Below are 23529 nucleotides of genomic sequence, written 5' to 3'. Positions count from 1 at the left end.
TATAATTCTTCTTTAATTGTCTTTGTTTGCTTTTCAGCTGACTGTCATTGTAGGACGTTGGGTTACCAGAAAGATACGATTTCATCTGGGTGGAGAAAAGAAGGTGAGACATGGTTTGAGTATTTACATTATTAGAATACATTCTGTTAAATATACTGCCTCTAACTCTGTTGACTGGGGAGGGGTTAGTAGTACAGACTCAAACATGTTTGTTTTTTATTCTTTCTTTCCTAGTGAGCCGCCACCATGAGTACGGATGCGGAGATGGCCATTTATGGCGCAGCTGCCATATACCTTCGTAAGCCAGAGAGGGAGAGGATCGAAGCTCAGAGCAAACCCTTTGATGCTAAGAACTCCTGCTATGTGACTGACAAGAAGGAACTGTACCTCAAGGGTCTAGTTGTTGCCAGGGATGGGGCAAAAATATCTGTGAAAATTCTGGACACAGAGGAGGTAAGACTATTACCAAACTGCAGCTTCCATAAGCAGGATAAACCTTTCAACACAAATAGTAAAAAAATAAATAAATAGAATCTTTGATCAAAAAGACTTAATTTCCCCTTTAATAATCAAGTACAGTGGAGCATAGCACAACAATGGTATTGACAAACAAATCGAATTCATGGATTATGCTTGTAACAACAATGACACGTTTTTTAATGATAAATATTCTATTTGTTTATCAGTAAAAAGTTATCCATATAGTGTTGATTTGAGTATTATCTAAATATCTCACTGTTTCAGACTAAAGACTTCAAAGAAGAAGACATCTTGCAAATAAATCCCCCAAAGTATGACAAGATTGAGGACATGGCCATGATGACCTACCTGAATGAAGCCTCTGTGCTGTATAACCTCAAAGAGCGTTACGCAGCATGGATGATCTACGTAAGAGACACATACACATCAGTGAACACCAGAAACCTTGCATGCATGGGCAAACGCATAAAACAAAATCATACAGCATATCAGTGTATTCAAAGATAACTAAACATCCACATTCCAGCTAATCTGATTTGGCTAATTCCCATATTTGATCCACTTTATCCAGACCTACTCTGGGCTATTCTGCGCCACGGTGAACCCCTACAAGTGGCTCCCCGTGTACGACCAGTGTTGTGTGAACGCCTACAGAGGGAAGAAGCGTATGGAGGCTCCACCCCATATCTTCTCTGTCTCTGACAACGCCTTTCAGTTCATGATGACTGGTACGAGCTCTCATGGATGGATGGATAGTTAGATGTGTGACTTTAAGATGATGCCTTGAATGCACTAATATACCAAAGTCCAGTGAATGAGTATGAACAATATGTTTCTCTGCTTGCAGATAGAGAGAATCAGTCCGTCCTGATTACGTAAGTTGTTCACTAACATCATACTTTCCAAAACTGTTTCTTTTGCAGTATGTTGGGTATTAAGAAGTCAATATTGAGTAACTGAGTGAGAATTGAGAACATTAACTTATTATAAAAACAAGTTAAAGCAATGCCATTTTCTTTTCTTGCTTAATGAATGCTGATATGATCCTAACCCTAAACCCCTCTTTCTCTGTCTATTAACCAGTGGAGAATCCGGTGCAGGAAAGACTGTCAACACCAAGCGTGTCATCCAGTACTTTGCCACCATTGCTGTGTCTGGAGGAAAGAAGGGAGAATCAAGTGGGAGCTCTGGTAAAATCAAGGTAAATTGTGCTTCTGTGTCGAAAACTAGAGTAGGTTGAGGTGAATGATTGAAAACACATAAACTTTTCTCTAATTTCTTCTAGTTTGACAGAGGATTTGGGGTGGGTATATGTGGTGTTGGGAACCAGTAGAGAACCCTGGGCCTTAGAGTGGGAGCCAATCACATTTCAGTCAAAGATTTTTCATGAGGTCTGTACCTCACTGTAGTCAACTTCTCAGCTAAAAGGAACAGATGTTGTTGAAAGAGACATGAAATATGAGAGATTTTCAGTTACTAACGTTTTAGCAACTTTGTCTCATTCAGGGGTCTCTTGAGGATCAGATCATTGCAGCTAACCCCCTGCTGGAGGCTTACGGTAATGCCAAGACTGTGAGGAATGACAACTCATCTCGCTTTGTAAGTATGAGGGAAACACTTTGGCAGTTCTACTTTTTTTGTTGACTGATTTCTAACCGCCCTGCACTACTGTAGGGTAAATTCATCAGGATTCACTTCGCTACGTCCGGCAAACTGGCTAGTGCTGACATTGAGACCTGTAAGTTGGTATTAGTCATTTCTCCATACTTATTCTACAAAAATTATTTTGCAATACTTTACACTTTTCTCTCCCATGATTTCTCTATCAGATCTGCTGGAGAAGTCCAGGGTGGCATTCCAGCTTCCTGATGAGAGGGGTTACCACATCTTCTACCAGATGATGACCAACCACAAACCTGAGATAGTTGGTACGCCAAAGTAGAGATCTGGGAAAACTAGCTGCACACAGAGAACAAAACAGTAGCTGCTGCGCAGAGATGGTATAAGAATTGCACTTTGATTGAGTTGATGAAATGTGCCTGGCGGGGAGAATAGGTAAAACAATCCATTGGTTATTGAGCACATCTGCCATTGAGTATAGTATGTATTGAGTACAAGTGGTCCATATATCTACATGTGTTTGATTTAACAGACAACTTTATTCTCTGTTCTCCACAGAAATGTGCCTCATCACCACCAACCCCTACGATTTCCCTATGATCAGCCAGGGGCAGATCACTGTGGCCAGCATCGACGACAAGGACGAGCTGGACGCCACAGATGTGAGTCACGCAAAGGGTTTCTCTTTCTATCAATGATTTGTTTTGGAGTACCCAGTGTTAATGACTCCTCTTATAGGAGTTCATACGGCATCCACAACAGTCTCCTGTGTAACATTGTTAAAATCCTATTCTGCTGCTAGTCTACTAGAGGAATAGAGAAGGCTGACATTTCCATCCATTGTGCTAGATTTAGAGCGTACAGAGCCGTACTCAGAGTGAGTTTGTCTTCAATTCTTCACTGTTTTCTTCCCATCTAACATTAAATCCCTCTCTTTCAGGACGCCATTGACATCCTGGGCTTCGTCGGTGATGAGAAAGCATACATCTACAAACTGACAGGTGCTGTCATGCAACATGGCAACATGCATTTCAAGCAGAAGCAGCGTGAGGAGCAGGCCGAGCCAGACGGCACAGAGGGTGAGTTCCACCTCTGGCCCCAAACATGGAAACAATTACATTTAGAACATTTGTTCCTCATGAAACATCAGAATAGCTGATCACTCATAGACAGACTATACAGACCCTCTACCAATTATTAGAAAAAAGTTATTTCAAATACATATATTTCATTTTAATTTCAGATAAAACACATAGAACATAGCATGTAAACAGCTACCGTGTAAATTGTCTGTCATTTGTCATTAATCAACTATACTATGTTTGTCATTACATTTTTACATCTTTGTAAGCAGAGCTCTTCTGAGATCTTGCTCTCAGTAGGGTTAGGTTTAGCCTTAACCCCAGCCTAAATAAAGGGTTAGGTTTAGCCTTAACCCCAGCCTAAATAAAGGGTTAGGGTTAGCCTCAACACCTGCGTTTTAATAATTGTTCTTGAATCTGTTGTTGCTCCATATCTTTCCAGACGCTGATAAAATCGCTTACCTCCTGGGCCTGAACTCAGCCGACATGCTTAAAGCACTTTGCTACCCCAGAGTGAAGGTCGGCAATGAGTTTGTGACCAAGGGACAGACAGTAGCCCAGGTAGGGATTCATATATCATTGTTTAAATTCATAACATACTTCTCTGCCATATTGTGAACAATCTTTTGATTTGTATTGGTTTCATAGTGCTTGAGTATAAAAGTGCCACTCTGTGGTTCAACAATGATAAGAAAGCATAAAACACAATTTCCCAAATCAGTCAACAACAGTATCAAATATAATCAAACAGCCCCCCCACTCCCTCCCATCTCTGATATCAACACAGAAAAAGAAAACCAAACAAACAGCATAACTCCCTCTCCCCACAACACTTGTATATAGTTTCGATGATTCAGTGCCCTAATCTTTAAACCATAAAACCCCTGTAATGTCCCTACCACCCTCCACCTTCATCACCTCAACTACACATGGTCAATATCTCATGTATTAACTAGAAGTATCATTTTTTACAGGTAAATAATTCCGTGATGGCTCTGGCTAAGTCCATCTATGAGAGGATGTTCTTGTGGATGGTCATCCGTATCAATGAACAGTTGGACACCAAGAATGCAAGGCAGTTCTACATAGGGGTGCTCGACATTGCCGGTTTTGAGATCTTTGATGTGAGTATGTTGTCAGGAAAAGAAAACAAGTTGCGACTATGAAAGATTACAACAATGTATGTCAAAGAGATTCCTTTATTCTGAAATTCCATCAACAGTACAACAGCATGGAGCAGCTGTGTATTAACTTCACCAACGAGAAACTGCAACAGTTCTTCAACCACACCATGTTCGTCCTGGAGCAAGAGGAGTACAAGAAGGAGGGAATCATCTGGGATTTCATTGACTTCGGCATGGACTTGGCTGCCTGCATTGAGCTTATTGAGAAGGTAAGCAGCCTGTGAGGATTATACTATTTAATGATGGGTGTCAAAAGCACACTTAATAGAGGTAGGAGTTTAAACCTTAAAATCCTTAAAACCTTAAAACCTAAATCCCCTAACCCTAAAACCTAAATCTTACTGTTAGTAACTCAACGTGTTAGTACTTGTTTAATATGCTTCCGCGACATGCATGTCATCAAATAAAGGTGACTGTTGAAGTAAAGAACATGTAAATATGAACATACTAATTAAAATCTCTTTTTGCACAGCCATTGGGCATCTTCTCCATCCTTGAAGAGGAGTGCATGTTCCCCAAGGCTTCAGATGCAACCTTCAAGGACAAGCTGAACACCCAGCATCTTGGTAAAACCAAGGCGTTTGAGAAGCCCAAGCCTGGCAAGGGCAAGCAGGAGGCCCACTTCTCCCTGGTGCACTACGCTGGCACTGTGGACTACAACATCACTGGCTGGCTGGACAAGAACAAGGATCCCCTGAATGACTCTGTGATCCAGCTGTACCAGAAGTCCTCAGTCAAACTGCTGCCCCTCCTTTATCCTGCTGCTGCAGCTGAAGGTAACATTAGCATCATGTTAATAACTAAGCATTAGTATGATAGTTAGCATTAAGCCAGTAGCCATTAGAATAGAATACTTAAGATTAGCTACAATAGAATTTTGAAGGGATTTCAAGTTGCAGTCTTTTTCGTCTTTTCAATATACAGTACCAGTCAAAAGTTTGGACACACCTTCTCATTCATGGTATTTCTTTCTTTCTTTATAATTTTCGGATTTGTAAAATGTTTTACTCTTTGAAAAAGATACAACAAAGAAGGGAGGCAAGAAGAAGGGAGGTTCCATGCAGACTGTGTCCTCCCAGTTCAGGGTGAGCTTTAGTCCTGCCTGCCAGAGTGTCTGTTGAAAATTACTATCTTTTGAAAAAGTATACATTAAGTCTGAGTTATAGTGAGAGAACTATGGTTTGTAACCCTCACAGGAGAACTTGCAGAAGCTGATGACCAACTTGAGGAGCACCCACCCTCACTTTGTGCGCTGCCTCATCCCCAACGAGTCAAAGACTCCAGGTACACAGAGAGATTACAGACTAAGCCCATGATTAAACTACTGATCATTACTACAAGTCCACAAGTCTTTAATATATACATTATTTTATAGGTTTATTTAGGGGTTAAGATGCATTTTGTGTTTTCCAGGTCTGATGGAGAACTTCCTGGTTATCCATCAGCTGAGGTGTAACGGTGTACTGGAAGGTATCAGGATCTGCAGAAAGGGCTTCCCCAGCAGAATCCTCTATGCTGACTTCAAGCAGAGGTAGAGTACACACACAAACACACACACACACACACACACACACACACACACACACACACACACACACACACACACACACACACACACACAGTGCCCTTCCTTGACAAAATAGGCAAGAGCTTTGAGACTAACATATTTAACAATTCTCCCCATATAGGTACAAAGTACTGAATGCTTCTGTCATCCCTGAGGGTCAGTTCATGGACAACAAGAAGGCTTCTGAGAAGCTGCTTGCGTCAATTGATGTTCCTCAGGATGAGTACAAGTTTGGACACACCAAGGTCAGTGCTCAAATTCACCCAGGAAATGTTACCACATAACAACACTAAAACGTTAAAAAGTTCTAAAATTAGAGCTTATGAGCAAAAACGGGTCCTATGACAGGTCCTTGGAGCTATATTAAGAGGACAACAATATTACCCACACTGTAAAATGTTCAAAGTTGTAAGAACGCAGGCTTTAGATAGCGTTAATTCCTTTTTGAGTGCTTTGTGTTTGAGTGGTATGTCTATAGCTAATCTGCGATCTGTTCTTTAAAATCTCATGGTGGAATTACATGCATTTCAATGTTGGTAAAACCAAGTCTAGTGGTGTTGAACCACCCATTCTGACATTCTTATGTATGTCACAGTGTCTAGCTCCTCCATTTGACATGTGTATTTATCTGTGCTCAGGTGTTCTTCAAAGCTGGTCTGCTGGGTGTCTTGGAGGAGATGCGAGATGAGAAGTTGGCAAGTCTGGTAACCATGACTCAAGCTCTCTGCCGCGCCTACTTGATGAGGAGGGAGTTTAGTAAGATGATGGAGAGGAGGTATGGGATGGAAGATAATCTTTTTAGCACTATTCATGATCCACCTGTATGTGCTGCATTATGAATGCATTTACAGGCAATTATATAATATAGCCTGGGTTACTTTACCATGTAACCTTCTTATCATTGAACCGTTCAAAAGCATAAAACTCACTACACCACATTTGCCTTCCTACTTGCCGTCAACCAGAGAGTCCATCTACTCCATCCAGTACAACATCCGCTCATTCATGAATGTCAAAAATTGGCCATGGATGAAGGTCTACTACAAGATCAAGCCCCTGCTGCAGAGCGCTGAGACAGAGAAGGAGCTGGCCAACATGAAGGAGGACTTTGAGAAGTGCAAAGTTGCCCTGGCTAAGGCAGAGGCCCGTAAGAAGGACCTGGAGGAGAAGATGGTATCTCTCCTGCAGGAGAAGAATGACCTTGCCCTCCAAATTGCAAATGTGAGTGAGCGACCAGCCTCACAAAGGCACACACACACACACAGGCACACACATACACACACACAAAAAAAATTCATAGATTTGTATTGATTTGCTGAGTGCCCTTGGACGTGAATCAGATTATAGTTGCATACACTGAGTTTTTAAGCCTTTTTCTTCCCTTCTGAAACTAGGAAGGAGAGTGTCTGAACGATGCTGAGGAGAGATGTGAGGGGCTCATCAAGAGCAAGATCCAGCTGGAGGCCAAACTCAAAGAGACGACCGAGAGGCTGGAAGATGAGGAGGAGATCAATGCTGAGTTGACAGCCAAGAAGAGGAAGCTGGAGGATGAGTGTTCTGAGTTGAAGAAAGACATTGATGACCTGGAGCTAACTCTGGCCAAAGTGGAGAAGGAGAAACACGCCACTGAAAACAAGGTCTCATAACACATACAAACTACAATCTGATCAAACTGTCAATGTCAAACAATCAATTAATCTAAACAATAACTAAATCCAAGTGATGTTGGTCTTGGAATGAGAAGATGTGAAAAAGGAAGAGTTCAGCAGCATAGTACTCCCCACATTCATAGCATATTATTCTGGACTCTTCATTCTGTATCTGATATTAATTCATTGTATACGCTGCCATCTAGAGGATACATTTATGCTAAGATTTGCAAGCTACATTATATGCAATATAAACTGCATTTCCCTTTGTAAGATGAAATGACAAAAGACTATCTCTCTCTCTGTTGTGACTGTGTTTAGGTTAAAAACCTGACTGAGGAAATGGCGTCTCAGGATGAGGCTGTTGCAAAGCTCACCAAGGAGAAGAAAGCCCTCCAAGAGGCCCACCAGCAGACACTGGACGACCTGCAGGCAGAGGAGGACAAAGTCAACACTCTGACCAAGGCTAAGACCAAGCTGGAACAGCAAGTGGACGATGTGAGTGGGCAATGCAAATAAATGTGCTAGTGTCAACCAAGATTGTAATAGAAGAGTAAAGCTTACTGTTTTACATACGTTAAAACACACAAGAACATGCAACAGTCAATAAGGTGGGAATTATTCGATGGCTATTATAGTATGAAATCCAAGGTTCGTCATTTAGTTTGAGACAATCATCAGGAACCTGCGCTGTGGCTTATACTCTCAAAGGCATTACTTTATCAACAACATTGTTTAATCATTATTTAGATTTTGATAACAAATATGTGTGTTTATTTTCTAGCTTGAGGGTTCTTTGGAGCAAGAGAAGAAGCTCCGTATGGACCTGGAGAGAGCTAAGAGAAAGCTGGAGGGAGATTTGAAACTGGCCCAGGAGTCCATAATGGACCTGGAGAACGACAAGCAGCAGTCTGAGGAGAAGATCAAGAAGTAAACGCAAACAAATTACTTTGTTGAATGAATGAAGTTGTTTTAATGTAGTCATGACAAATGACTAAAAGGTGTATTTGATATAAACTGAATATTAACATTTACATTGTTCCAATAGTCATAACCATCATTGTCTTGAAACAAAACTGAAAACAGTTTTTATTGAATTCGAACAGATGCCTTTCTATAAACCAAAGTGAACGTTACAATAGACTTTCCGTTAAATGGAATCAATGTGTTTGTGTTCTTTAGGAAGGACTTCGAGACCTCCCAGCTTCTCAGCAAGATTGAGGATGAACAGTCTCTGGGTGCTCAGATGCAGAAGAAGCTCAAAGAACTCCAGGTACAGAACAGGACCGTCTGATGGCTCAGTTGGCTGTGTAGTGTCTAACGACGCTCCAGTTAAAATCATCAGGATTGCTACGAGAAAAAGTGATCAATTCATCCTCCTCCATCTTTTAAGCATGACACTTAAACACCATTTAGTACATTCTGTATGTTAACTGTAAGTTGCTTTGGATAAATACATCTTAATAAAAAATTTGTAATTTGTTAACTATTATTTTGTGAGCTTTGCTTTGAGTGTGCTGTAGATTTCATCTCTTTGTTTGTGTCTCCCTATTGTAGGCCCGTATTGAGGAGCTGGAGGAGGAGATCGAGGCTGAGCGTGCTGCCAGGGCTAAGGTGGAGAAGCAGAGGGCCGATCTCTCCAGGGAACTTGAGGAGATCAGTGAGAGGCTGGAGGAGGCCGGAGGTGCTACCGCTTCTCAGATAGAGATGAACAAGAAGCGTGAGGCCGAGTTTCAGAAACTGAGACGCGACCTAGAGGAGTCCACCCTGCAGCACGAGGCCACAGCCTCCGCTCTGAGGAAGAAGCAGGCAGACAGCGTGTCAGAGCTCGGAGAGCAGATAGACAACCTGCAGCGTGTCAAGCAGAAGCTGGAGAAGGAGAAGAGCGAGTTCAAGATGGAGATTGATGACCTCTCCAGCAACATGGAGGCCGTCGCCAAGGCTAAGGTCAGTAGCAATGTTTGAATGGAACAAGGTGTAGGGGTCAATTCAAATAAAAGTGGAAAAAAGGAAAGCTTGGCACAAGATAATCATGTAAAGTAATAATGGTTTATGTTTCACTACCAGGGCAATCTGGAGAAGATGTGCCGTACTCTTGAGGATCAGCTAAGCGAGATCAAGACGAAGAATGAGGAGAATGTGCGCCAGGTCAATGACATGAGCGGACAGAGGGCCAGACTCCTGACTGAGAACGGTAACAATGATACATGCTGTAGAAGTTCATATAGTATCAGCTTACCCTCCCCAAATCCTACCCATAAACATTAACAAACTGACCATGAATCAAACTTGACACAAATTAGAATAGCATTGGCAAGATAACATTCTATTACAACAGCCCATAGGGAAAGTTTAGATATCCTATGAACTCAGAAATATAACTGACCTTACTCCAACAACAACAATGCACATTAACCATTAGAACTTAGTGAACAGAGACCCCATTAACAAGATGCTCTGTTCCCCACAGGTGAGTTTGGTCGCCAGCTTGAGGAGAAGGAGGCCCTGGTGTCCCAGCTGACCAGAGGCAAACAGGCCTTCACCCAGCAGATTGAGGAGCTGAAGAGACACGTTGAGGAGGAAGTCAAGGTAAGGAACTCAAAATAGAAACCAACGAACACATAGTTTTTAACTACAGCTTCATGTTGAGTGTGATTATGTCACAGAGTGACTTCTAATATTTAGTTTGTCCTCATGTCTCTCTCTTTGTCTTTTTCTTTTTCAACGACTCTCTTACACCATCTCTATTTTTCCCACTCCCTTTCACCTCTCTTCCCCCTATCCCCTGTCACCTCTTCTATTTCTCTCCCTAGGCTAAGAATGCACTGGCCCATGGTGTCCAGTCTGCCCGCCATGACTGTGACCTCCTGAGGGAGCAGTTTGAGGAGGAGCAGGAGGCCAAGGCAGAGCTGCAACGCGGCATGTCCAAGGCCAACAGTGAGGTGGCTCAGTGGAGGACCAAGTACGAGACTGATGCCGTCCAGCGCACTGAGGAGCTGGAGGAGGCCAAGTGAGTCTAACACAATATATTGTACCATTTACCTCCCATCACCTGTAAGAGCCAGATGTGCAGACATTCTCTGACACAGTCCCTCAGAGGTGAAGCTTTAAAATCCCTCATCTGTCTAACAGGAAGAAGCTGGCCCAGCGTCTGCAGGAGGCAGAGGAGACAATCGAGGCGACCAACTCAAAGTGTGCCTCTCTGGAGAAGACCAAGCAGAGGCTGCAGGGAGAGGTGGAGGACCTCATGGTTGACGTGGAGAGAGCCAATGCTCTTGCTGCCAACCTTGACAAGAAGCAGAGGAACTTTGACAAGGTGTGAAATAACTAAGTAACATATTGATTCATGTAATTAAATGTAACTAAATAAATCAAATCAGATATTTTAAAATTCATTTTAGCACCATATTGTCCTCTTTAAATGGATATGATAAATAGGGTGTATTGTTAAATCATATTTATTCTACAAAATGCCCAACAATTAGCTAACGGACAGATAAAATGAGAAAGTGAAATTAAAATCACATGTATTTCCCTAGGTCTTGGCAGAGTGGAAGCAGAAGTTTGAGGAGGGCCAGGCAGAGTTGGAAGGAGCTCAGAAGGAGGCTCGTTCTATGAGCACAGAGCTCTTCAAAATGAAGAACTCCTATGAGGAGGCTTTGGATCAGCTGGAGACTCTGAAGAGAGAGAACAAGAACCTGCAACGTGAGTCAAACACCAGCAGTTTTATTTGGCTCATGATGTCTTATTTCATCAACCTATGTATGAGTGACCATATTCTTCCGAACAATGTTCAAATTGTCTAGACAATTTCCATTTATTATTGTCATAATTCAATATGAACTACAGTGTGTTCAAAGAACATCTCCGTGTTCTGAATGACGTATTTATGTTTGCAGAGGAGATCTCTGACTTGACTGAGCAGATCGGGGAGACTGGCAAGAGCATCCATGAGCTGGAGAAGGCCAAGAAGACTGTGGAGACAGAGAAGTCTGAGATCCAGACTGCGCTTGAGGAGGCTGAGGTAGAAACTAATGCAGTTTAATAATGGTCATTTGGAGCATCCTTTCATTAAGCTTTACTGTCTAGGATAGTCTCATTGAATTATTTTATTTTTTTACCTGGTCCCCATATCCTATTACCACATAGGCGCTGCATATAGTAGCAAGCCCCTTTCCAGGATAACCAATCGTTAATGAGTGCCAGTCCACTAGTCTCCCCCTCAATCAACATGTGACTACTTTGGTTTTGTTCAGGGTACACTGGAGCACGAGGAGTCCAAGATTCTGCGTGTGCAGCTGGAGCTAAACCAGATCAAGGGTGAGGTGGACAGGAAGCTGGCGGAGAAGGATGAGGAGATGGAGCAGATCAAGAGGAACAGTCAGAGGGTGATTGACTCCATGCAGAGCACCCTGGACTCAGAGGTGAGGAGCAGGAACGACGCCCTGAGAGTGAAGAAGAAGATGGAGGGAGACCTGAACGAAATGGAGGTCCAGCTGAGCCACGCCAACAGGCAGGCAGCTGAGTCCCAGAAGCAGCTGAGGAACGTCCAGGGACAGCTCAAGGTAAGGGGCTGGGAAATCAGTCACAGTAAACATTACCCATAATCATACATTTCAGATCAGATATTCCAACCCATTATTAACCTTAACGATTAGAAAGAATATATATCAGAATCTTAACCTGTATCAGGGGCAACTTCCTTAGTCTGGTGAACGAAAATTAAGAGAGGGTTTTGTCAATAGAATAGAATATAGGAATAAAGTAGATTGGTGTATAAAAGAATAGTGGTATCAGGGAACACAATGAATGCACCCCTTACCGATCCTATCTGCCTACACCAACAAGTTTTAATACCTTTGTCTTTGTGAATCCCAGGATGCCCAATTGCACCTTGATGATGCTGTTCGTGCAGCAGACGATTTGAAGGAGCAGGCAGCCATGGTGGAGCGCAGGAACGGTCTGATGATGGCTGAGATTGAGGAGCTTAGGGTTGCTCTGGAGCAGACAGAGAGAGGCCGCAAAGTGGCCGAGCAGGAGCTGGTGGATGCCAGCGAGCGTGTGGGACTGCTTACCTCCCAGGTCCTGATGATGTCTAGGCAGTCTCATTTTACCCACAGTGTGACTTTTGTATGCTTTCTAGAAATATATTTCCAGCTAATCATTGAGTTTCCTCATACAGAACACTAGCCTTCTGAACTCTAAGAAGAAGCTGGAGAGTGACCTGGTTCAAGTGCAGGGAGAGGTGGACGACACTGTGCAGGAGGCCAGAAACGCAGAGGAGAAGGCAAAGAAGGCCATCACTGATGTAAGTCCCCATATTCAAAACAAAACCATACAATAAATGTTATTTGTCTCCAAAGTAGAGGTCTTTACAGATCAACCCGAACCCGAAAACTTGAGAACAAGGTAAATGGCAGATTTACCCGAGCGGACCTGATAAACAGCTCTGATCACGAGAGCGTTGCATATACAGTTGTCACCATCAATCCCAACTCATCAAAAGCTGCACTAAAGTCTAGGTGACTCTGGCCATGTGCACCATCACACAAAGTGATACCAAATAGAGAAAGAGAGAGCAATGAAGCAATGGAATGAAGCAATGGAATGCAAGATGGGTGAACACACTCACTATACTTTGGCTTTTTTCCTGATTCCTACATTGACAGAAGATATGTTCCACATCATAACATCACACATTTCAAAACCATCACGTCATAATATTTAGTGTTTGCACAGTCACATCCAATCATTCACTCCAACTTCATGGGTGCGTGCATCAATTACCTCTCCAAGCATCAGAGACCACTCTGGCACACTGAGGAGGCCTTATTTACAGAGGTAGACCAAAACAGAAAGTTAGACTTCATTCTGGTTAGAAATCCACTGGTCCATTCAGAACAAGTCCATGTCTTTTGACCCGTAAAGACCTCTACGCCATTGGCCAATTGTATCTGGGCTGATCACGTGATCTGTAACACATTGCGGATACCATTTCAGGCGGCCATGATGGCAGAGGAGCTGAAGAAGGAGCAGGACACCAGTTCTCACCTGGAGAGGATGAAGAAGAACCTGGAGGTCACAGTCAAGGACCTGCAGCACCGTCTGGATGAGGCTGAGAACCTGGCAATGAAGGGTGGCAAGAAACAGCTCCAGAAACTGGAGTCTAGGGTAACTTTTTTTTTTACTTTCAATAAACTTTTTCTATCTATATCTATATTAACCTCTACTTCTTTCCAATAACTCACGACTGATTTCACCACCTTAATAACACGGCTGTATTCCCTCCCTGCAGGTGCGTGAGCTTGAGACTGAGGTGGATGCCGAGCAGAGAAGGGGTGCAGACGCAATCAAGGGTGTCCGCAAGTACGAGCGCAGAGTCAAGGAGCTCACTTACCAGGTAAGAGTAACAAAAACACCTTCACACATACTGGTACAGTCAGGCACCTGACCTGAATGCAAGTGTGGACATTGACTTTCTTTGGTTTCTATGACTTTCTCCCACAGACTGAGGAGGATAAGAAGAATGGTGCCAGACTTCAGGACCTGGTAGACAAGCTGCAGCTTAAAGTGAAGGCTTACAAGAGGCAGGCTGAGGAAGCGGTGAGTCACATACTACCAGTCAAATATTCTTACAGCATATAAGACACATGGTTTTGTTCATAGTCAACATACATGACCAAATTTGGTATCCATAATGTACATCGCAGTGTACAATTTTAGGCCGAGTGTTCTTGTCTCCCTCTCTCATTCTCTACCTCTCTTTCTCTCCCAGGAGGAACAAGCCAACTCCCACATGGGTAAACTGCGTAAGGTTCAGCATGAGATGGAGGAGGCAGAGGAGCGTGCTGACATCGCTGAGACCCAGGTCAACAAGCTCAGGGCTAAGAGCCGCGACTCTGGAAAGGTACAAAGCTGCAAACAAACCTATATGTGACTCATGTCCAAATATGACCTCATCAACAACACCATTTCAGGTTCAGTGTACACATAGAGGTCAATATTGACTTTTACATTCACAACTGTCCTGGAAGTCACTGATAAACGTATCACTTGTCCTAAACAGTCTATTGTGTTCTTTGAAGTGATCGTGTATAAGAAGTTCATGAATGTTTATTGTTTATTTTCTTTCTCTCTTTTCACAGGCCAAAGAGGCTGAATAAACAAGACCACACACTCTGTGCTGCACCGATTGCGAAAACATAAAATATGATTTTCATGGTCAAATTCTGAGCATTCATTAAAAAACGTTTCCTTTGTGATCGTTGGTCGTTTTGTCTATGAATTGTGGCACAAATAATGTTTCAGGAGATTTATGCAGGGTAAAAAACACACATTGATATTCCTTAGCCCTCACATTGAGTATCAACACCCTTGAGTGTCACATCCTGTTCTCTCTGCTATCCTCCAGCAGACAGTACCGGAGCATTTGGTCTCAGACCAACAGGTTCCAACACAGCTTCTATCTCCAGGCCATAATAGTTTTGAACGGTCACCCCTAGCTGCCCAGCTCACTAGTCAAAAATGTATTTAGACAATGTCACAGCTTACCTCTAAATAGCTACCCAGATTTAGAAACCCCTACAGGAGAAAGACATCCTGGAGTGTGGATGGGGACTATGCTGCTCTGGTGCAGAGTATGTGCACTGACCCAAACAGCCTCCTGCACATCACCACAAGGCAACATATCTCCAGACCAGAGGTATGTTAATCATCTAGCCAAGTGCAAGAACACCAGCTCTGCTCTTAACACCAGCCCAGAGAAGCTCCTGGAGACACAACAGCTGTGGCAGATACAGATAGTGTCTCATTCACACCCCTGCCACCTGCTACCTGTCAACCCACCACTGGTAAACCCATCCCAGGATGCCTCTGCAACCCAAACAGTCGAGAGGATCTTACAGGAGTACATACAGAAGCAGCAGCAACAAAAGAGAACCAGGAACTGTCCCGTGTGTGGCCACTGGCCAGCCCCCAAGTCCCGCCACCCTGGTGATGGCTCCTCCATTCACTTTTTTTTTATTATCAAACTGTAGAAGTGAAGGACTTCTAGTGCTCTACAAAAGTCTCCCAGACATACGCAGTAGAAGGCCTAGTCAATTCAAGGATGCCATTTGAGGATTTTACTGCCACTGAATTCTTCGACCCGGAGCTCAAGCTTTTGAAGCAGAGGGTGGCAGTGTTGCAGAAGACAACAAAGGAACCAGAGAAAAGAACAATTCAAGAGCAGCAGAACACCGCAGCAGAACACCGCTCACCAGGGAACACGACGCTGGGGGGCCTTCTCCTGACAGTGTATAGACCCAGGGCAGGGAATTCATTAATTGATTAATTAAATGAACCATTTTAGAGGAGTGACCATGCATTTTCAAAAGAGATACAAGTATTATTATTACCATATGAAGGTGTGTGTGAGGACACTGAACCATGTTCAATGCAATGTCAAAGGCAGTGAACAGGTGACAGTTATGATGTTTACCAATTATTATTGATATCCAATCAGGATGGCCGTTTAAGGGTTAAGGTGTCAATCTGCAGGATTCATCAACTACACCTATGGCAACCATAGGATACCCCTTACATTTAGACAAGGGTACACACAGTCAATCCTAACATCACCACTAGGCAACCATAGGATACCTCTTACATTTAGACAAGGATATACACAGTCAATCAACCACCTGCTTCAGTGCAAACATAATTGGGTACTAGTTCCTACATTAAGTAAGTGACTACAGGTGGTCAGAATCAGATACCTGGTTGAAAGTGAAATACTTTGAACATCCCTGCAATGCATTATATACATGAAAACACAAAAGGGCATATTCAGCACATTTATTTATACATTACTTAACACCATGATGTCAATGGGGAAAGAGCGGCACAATGCTACCAGACATAATTTCAAAACGGAGATAATCGATAATCGTTCGTAAATACGCTCTGGAAATCTGATCAGCACTCATGGAATGCCTCTTGTCCAATCAAATTACTTGGTCCCTTTATGACGTTGTTGGGTCTCAGTGGCGGCTGGTGCTAAAATGTTTGGGTGGGGCACAGGTTATGGGGGCATGCTCCACGGGGAAGAATATCAACTTTAAAATCTGGATTTACAGTCAATTTTAGCATGAGAATAGCTCTACCCCCCTGTACAGACCTCGCCATCCCCTCTACCCCCCTGTACAGACCTCTTCATTCCCTCTACCCCCCTGTACAGACCTCTTCATCCCCTCTACCCACCTCTACAGACCTCTTCATCCCCTCTACCCCCCTGTACAGACCTCTTCATCCCCTCTACCCACCTATACAGACCTCTCCATCCCCTCTACCCCCTCTACAGACCTCTTCATCCCCTCTACCCACCTCTACAGACCTCTTCATCCCCTCTACCCACCTCTACAGACCTCTTCATCCCCTCTACCCACCTCTACAGACCTCTCCATCCCCTCTACCCCCCTGTACAGACCTCTTCATCCCCTCTACCCCCCTGTACAGACCTCTTCATCCCCTCTACCCACCTCTACAGACCTCTCCATCCCCTCTACCCTCCTCTACAGACCTCTCCATCCCCTCTACCCCCTGTACAGACCTCTCCATCCCCTCTACCCCCTGTACAGACCTCTTCATCCCCTCTACCCTCCTCTACAGACCTCTTCATCCCCTCTACCCTCCTCTACAGACCTCTTCATCCCCTCTACCCCCCTGTACAGACCTCTTCATCCCCTCTACCCCCCCTGTACAGACCTCTCCATCCCCTCTACCCTCCTCTACAGACCTCTCCATCCCCTCTACCCTCCTCTACAGACCTCTTCATCCCCTCTACCCCCCTGTACAGACCTCTTCATCCCCTCTACCCCCCTGTACAGACCTCGTCATCCCCTCTACCCCCCCTGTACAGACCTCTTCATCCCCTCTACCCCCCTGTACAGACCTCTTCATCCCCTCTACCCCCCTGTACAGACCTCTTCATCCCCACTACCCCCCTGTACAGACCTCTTCATCCCCTCTACCCCCCTGTACAGACCTCTTCATCACCTCTACCCCCCTGTACAGACCTCTTCATCACCTCTACCCCCCCTGTACAGACCTCTTCATCACCTCTACCCCCCCAGTTTTCTCTACAGTTTCTACACGTCAACGTGTACCGAAACACTTGTTTCCAACGTGGTCCTACGTTTCTCCTACACCAAGACACATACAAAGAGCATAGAAACATACAAAGAGCATAGAAACATACAAAGAGCATAGAAGATACAATCAGAATACAGTCTGCCATTCCTTCTCCCAGCATCGATTTGGTTTTCCTATCATGACTGAAGGACAGATGATTCACTTACTTACACAAGTTTGACTTCGGTAATAGGTCCAGTTGCAATATCATCAAGTTGGGAACAAAAGATGCCTCCTTCTAATCCATTTGTTCAATTTGAATTTGTTTACAAAGTCCGGTAGTGGAAAGCAGAACAACGCATTTGTTACTTCACATCCCGTTAGCCATGTTTTCTTCTCATACCAACCCCTCGTAAATCCTCGGTTATACGATTTTCCAATTTCCCCTGCCTTTGTATAAACTTGCTTTATAATTAAATTTGGTCTGGGTGGTCCTAATTCCTTTACTGTTAATTTCTCCTGGTTGCTACGACGGCTGAACGGTGTTTCTTTTAAAGATTCAACCGCAGGTGAACGAACGTGATCTGAAATGTAGGTTAAAGCTACGCCGGCCGTATGACATGACGTAAGCACGTACCATTCTTTGTGCATGTCCCAAAACCCCATAGACAAATGACCGAATGGCCTGAAGTTACCAAAATAGATTTTACATGCAAGTCTACGAGAACAGCCTAGTGCAATTTCGAGTAGACTGAAAGTTGCCCTGAAAGGGGCGGGACTTGAAGCTGATTGGAACATACTCCACAGAACACTAGCTGATTGGACTATGATATACTCCACAGAACACTAGCTGATTGGACTATGATATTCAGAAGCAACACTGTCTAGAAGTCATAGAAAAAAAATCTCTCTCTTCTCCCTTTGGTGGGGCATTGTCCAATTGCCCCTAATGAACCAGCCTCCCCTGTTGGGTCTAATAAGTGCCTACCATTCACATCTTAGCATACTCCAAAATATGTTAAAAATGCGGGAGATTTACGGGAAAATATTTAAACGGGACCACAGCGGGTAAGAGAGGTAAAATACGGGAGAATCCCAGGAAAAACGGGAGGGTTGACATGTAAACTCAGCCTCGCGCCTGCCGCCTTTTCTAGTCACCTCAGGGCCACAGTCTTCAACAGCAACAACAAGCTAGACTACGGTATATAGCACAACTTTTTTAGTCACATAGGCCTAGTTAAGTCGAGTTTCCAGGCTACATTTTTTCCACACTTTTATTGAATGTGGGACTTATTTCGTTTGGCAACACTTGGAACACCTGACAAACGTCGAAAGGATGAACAGCGGACCGAGTTCAGGTAAGCCGCTACATGCCTGTCGACGAATAGCTAGCTAGCTATCTACATCCAGCACTTTTTCAGAATATGAGAATATGCCTGCTCTAAGGATACATGTATAAAACTTGTATATATGAAGTTAAGTAATTATGAAGTAATTAATTAGCTAATTCTCTGGTTTCAATGGCCCGTCTTTAGCCCTAGGCATATGGAGATGGGTTAATGTAAAGGCCTACTGTAAAAACCCTTTCACTCACCTCAGTCGTCTGGAGCAAAAGTAGCCAACAAAGGTAGCCTAGCCTATAGACTGTCTCTCACAAGAGAAGATGACACTTCGATGTTATTGTTATTAACTAAATATGAACGAATTTTCTCACGTAGTCTAAGCTAGTTGGCATTTTCACCACTAAATCCTACACATTTGGCATTAAACGGAGCCGTTAAAAGACGTTGACTCTCGCGCTTCCCGCCGTGTGTCTTGTTCTCCTAAGACCTCAGTCCAAGCTTAGTTATTCCGTCTGTCATGAAAAACGAAACTTTTCAATAACATTCAGCCTTCAGTAAATAGACTATGGGGCTACTTCTGTTTGTCAGACATGGGGGAGACGACGAGAGGCGTGAAAGACAACGGCAAAGCTGAGGAAAGTTGAGGAGTTAGCAGGTCTGCTAGCAGGTGTGCTGACCGAAGGTAAGGGCATCATTAGCGCGTTTAGTTGAAGCCAACGGCCGTTTTATTTCTGTTTGACTGTTGACTTGATCATATATTGTCTATTGTTGGTATTATATTCAACAGCTCTGTTATTAGGCTACTTGATAATATAGGCTATTGTGTATTGTTGGTATTATATTCACTCTTCTGTTGGTGTTGGATAGTCTCTGTTGAGAGGCAGTTAAAAATACGGGAGATTTACGGGAAAGTATTTAAACGGGACCACAGCGGGTAAGAGAGGTAAAATACGGGAGAATCCCAGGAAAAACGGGAGGGTTGACATGTAAACTCAGCCTCGCGCCTGCCGCCTTTTCTAGTCACCTCAGGGCCACAGTCTTCAACAGCAACAACAAGCTGTCCACAATTACAGACCTGTATCCCTTCTCTCCTTCCCTTCCAAAACCCTTGAACGCGCGGCATCTAAACAACTGACTGACTATCTCCGGAAGATGGATCACTTAGACCCCCACCAATCCGGCTTCAAGGCTGGGCATTCCACTGAGACTGCGCTCCTTGCTGTCATGGAAGCCCTCCACTCTGCCCAAGCTTCCTCCCTCTCCTCTGTTCTCATTCTCCTTGACCTGTCTGCTGCCTTCGACACAGTCAATCACCAGATCCTTCTCTCCATCCTCTCAGACCTGGGCATCTCTGGCACCGCACACTCCTGGTTTTCTTCCTACCTGGCGGGCCGCTCCTACCAGGTGACCTGGAGAGAATCGCTGTCTTCTCCACGAACCCTTTCCACTGGAGTACCCCAGGGTTCTGTCCTAGGGCCCCTACTTTTCTCCCTCTACACCAAGTCTCTTGGCTCGGTAATCTCTTCACATGGGCTCTCCTACCACAGCTACGCAGACGACACTCAACTCTTCCTGTCCTTCCCCCCGTCTGATGTACACGTGGCAACCCGTATCTCAGCATGTCTCGCTGACATTTCAACTTGGATGGCTGACCACCATCTCAAGCTCAATCTTAACAAGACCTAGCTCCTCTTCATCCCCGGGAAAGCCTGCCCTCTCCAAGACTTCTCCATCACAGTGGAGAACTCTACTGTAACCCCCTCCCTGACAGCCAAGAACCTTGGAGTGATCCTGGATAACCGACTATCCTGTGCGGAGAACATTGCAGCAACGGCTCGCTCCTGCAGATTCTTCCTCTACAACATCAGAAGGATACGACCATTCCTTACCAGAGAGGCAGCGCAACTCTTGACCCAGGCACTGGTCATCTCCCGCCTGGATTACTGCAATGTACTCCTGGCTGGGCTCCCCGCTTCAGCCATTAGACCTCTGCAGCTCATCCAGAATGCTGCTGCCCGGCTGGTATTCAACCTCCCCAAATACTCGCATGTCACCCCTCTCCTTCGCACCCTGCACTGGCTCCCGATAGCAGCTCGCATCAGATTCAAGACCCTGGTGCTTGCATACCAGGCAGCTAAAGGGACAGCCCCTGCCTACCTGAAGGAAATGGTAACCCCCCAAACCCCTGCCCGCTCACTCCGCTCCTCCACCTCGGCTAGCCGACTGGCCCCACCTCCTCTACACAGCAGTCGGGCTGCCCGATCACGTCTCTTCACAACACTGGCTCCCCGCTGGTGGAATGAGCTCCCCACGGCCGTCAGAACGGCTGAGTCACTACCCATCTTCCGTCGTAGACTGAAGACCCATCTCTTCAGGTTACATCTTAACTGCTCCTCCTGAGACATCTTCTGACCCTCACCACGACGTCTCCTAAAGACACCCGCTTTCCCCTCTACTGTGTCCCTAAGAACTTCTATTGCCCCCCTTGTACTGTTTCTCAGTTTCTCCAGAAAAAAAAAAAAAAATTTAGTAGAAGGCGATAGGGAGAAGGTTTTTTCTTCTATCAGTGGCCCCGGGCCCGAGCTAGATTACTCTTCCTAAAACGAATGGTGGACTGCTGATTCACATGCTTAGTATTCAAATGTATTGATTGTAAGTCGCTTTGGAATAAGGCGTCTGCTAAATGCCAAAAATGTAAATGTAAACAAGCTAGACTACGGTATATAGCACAACTTTTTTAGTCACATAGGCCTAGTTAAGTCGAGTTTCCAGGCTACATTTTTTCCACACTTTTATTGAATGTGGGACTTATTTCGTTTGGCAACACTTGGAACACCCGACAAACGTCGAAAGGATGAACAGCGGACCGAGTTCAGGTAAGCCGCTACAGGCCTGTCGACGAATAGCTAGCTAGCTATCTACATCCAGCACTTTTTCAGAATATGAGAATATGCCTGCTCTAAGGATACATGTATAAACCGTGTATATATGAAGTTAAGTAATTATGAAGTAATTAATTAGCTAATTCTCTGGTTTCAATGGCCCGTCTTTAGCCCTAGGCATATGGAGATGGGTTAATGTAAAGGCCTACTGTAAAAACCCTTTCACTCACCTCAGTCGTCTGGAGCAAAAGTAGCCAACAAAGGTAATAATTTATAATTTTGCCATTTAGCAGACGCTTTTATCCAAAGCGACTTACAATTACGAATTACAGGGACATTCCCCCTGGAGTAACTGAGGGCTAAGTGCCTTACCCAAGGGCACACTAGTAGTGGTGTGGCTTCAGGCGGGATTTGAACTCACAACCTTCCGATCCCAAGTCCAACTCACTATCCACTAGACCACCACTACCCCCACTAGACCACCACTAGGTAGCCTAGCCTATAGACTGTCTCTCACGAGAGAAGATGACACATCGATGTTATTGTTATTAATTAAATATGAATGCATTTTCTCACGTAGTCTAAGCTAGTTGGCATTTTCACCACTAAATCCTACACATTTGGCATTAAACGGAGCCGTTAAAAGACGTTGACTCTCGCGCTTCCAGCCGTGTGTCTTGTTCTCCTAAGACCTCAGTCCAAGCTTAGTTATTCCGTCTGTCATGAAAAATGAAACTTTTCAATAACATTCAGCCTTCGAATTTAAACCTCCATTTTAAACCTCCATTAGCTAAAAACTGTACTTTTGGTTTTACAAGTGTTAACATGTCATTTTATGAAGTTTTAATATGTTTTCAGGCGAAAAAGTAAGCACATATATTCCCAAAATGTGTCCAGTTTACCAAAATAACCCTGACGTTTTTTTTTCCGTCTTCTGTTCCTAGCTATATTACGGCTGCATTCGTAAATTTGCCCTGGAAATCTGATCAGCACTCAACGAATGCCTCTTGCCCAATCAAATTACCTGGTCCCTTTATGACGTTGAACCCAGTGTACGCTCCGGCGCTCTCAGAGCGCATTTACGAACGCACCCTGCATTACTTACCTTCACTTACGGAGTTCGACAGAAACATCGTAACATGATTACAACAAGTTGTAAAATTATTTGGGGGGCCAATATCTTTAGCTAGCTCAAGTAACTAGTTTACTATATTGTTGTCTTAACAGTTGGTAAGAGAACATGATTAAAATAAATATTTATGAGCAATAACATGTTGTGGGCAAGCACTACAACCAACTAGGGATGCTCCGATCTGGATTTTTGGGGCCGATACCGATCACCGATTTTTTTCCTCAAGATCAACCGATACCGATACCGATTTTTTTTTAAATACATAACTGTAGGCCTACTGACTGGATAGCCTACATATTTTTTGCTTTTTAGACAAAAGTTTTGATCCATTAGGCACCAAGCAAACGCAGAGTCGCAGAACCATTTTTATGGCATAGTAAAGGTCTGGCCTATCACCCAGTTAGGGCCTGAAGCCCAAGTCAGTCGATATGGCTGTATAAAAGACATCATAAACGTGGCCTTCATGGTTTACATACTGTT

General features: G+C 44.1%; 1 pseudogene across 1 annotated transcript; it reads left to right on the top strand.

Annotated features, from left to right (window-relative positions):
- Window positions 1–246: 246 nt before the first annotated feature.
- Window positions 247–12031, top strand: LOC308174732 (myosin-4-like; annotated as a pseudogene). Its single transcript has 32 exons — window positions 247–453; window positions 745–888; window positions 1052–1208; window positions 1328–1355; window positions 1564–1681; window positions 1987–2079; window positions 2155–2218; window positions 2310–2408; window positions 2659–2762; window positions 3041–3179; window positions 3625–3743; window positions 4157–4306; window positions 4405–4575; window positions 4839–5142; window positions 5387–5451; window positions 5563–5650; window positions 5780–5897; window positions 6055–6178; window positions 6572–6708; window positions 6899–7154; window positions 7328–7570; window positions 7904–8080; window positions 8367–8512; window positions 8765–8855; window positions 9140–9529; window positions 9650–9776; window positions 10053–10171; window positions 10396–10592; window positions 10715–10898; window positions 11122–11287; window positions 11482–11606; window positions 11839–12031. The product of its transcript is annotated as a myosin-4-like (transcript).
- The last annotated feature ends 11498 nt before the right edge of the window (window positions 12032–23529 follow it).

The sequence above is a fragment of the Nansenia antarctica genome, assembly GCF_963989245.1.
Source record: "Nansenia antarctica genome assembly, chromosome: 20".
Taxonomy (NCBI): domain Eukaryota; kingdom Metazoa; phylum Chordata; class Actinopteri; order Argentiniformes; family Microstomatidae; genus Nansenia; species Nansenia antarctica.
This window is presented reverse-complemented; position numbering and strand designations above follow the sequence as displayed.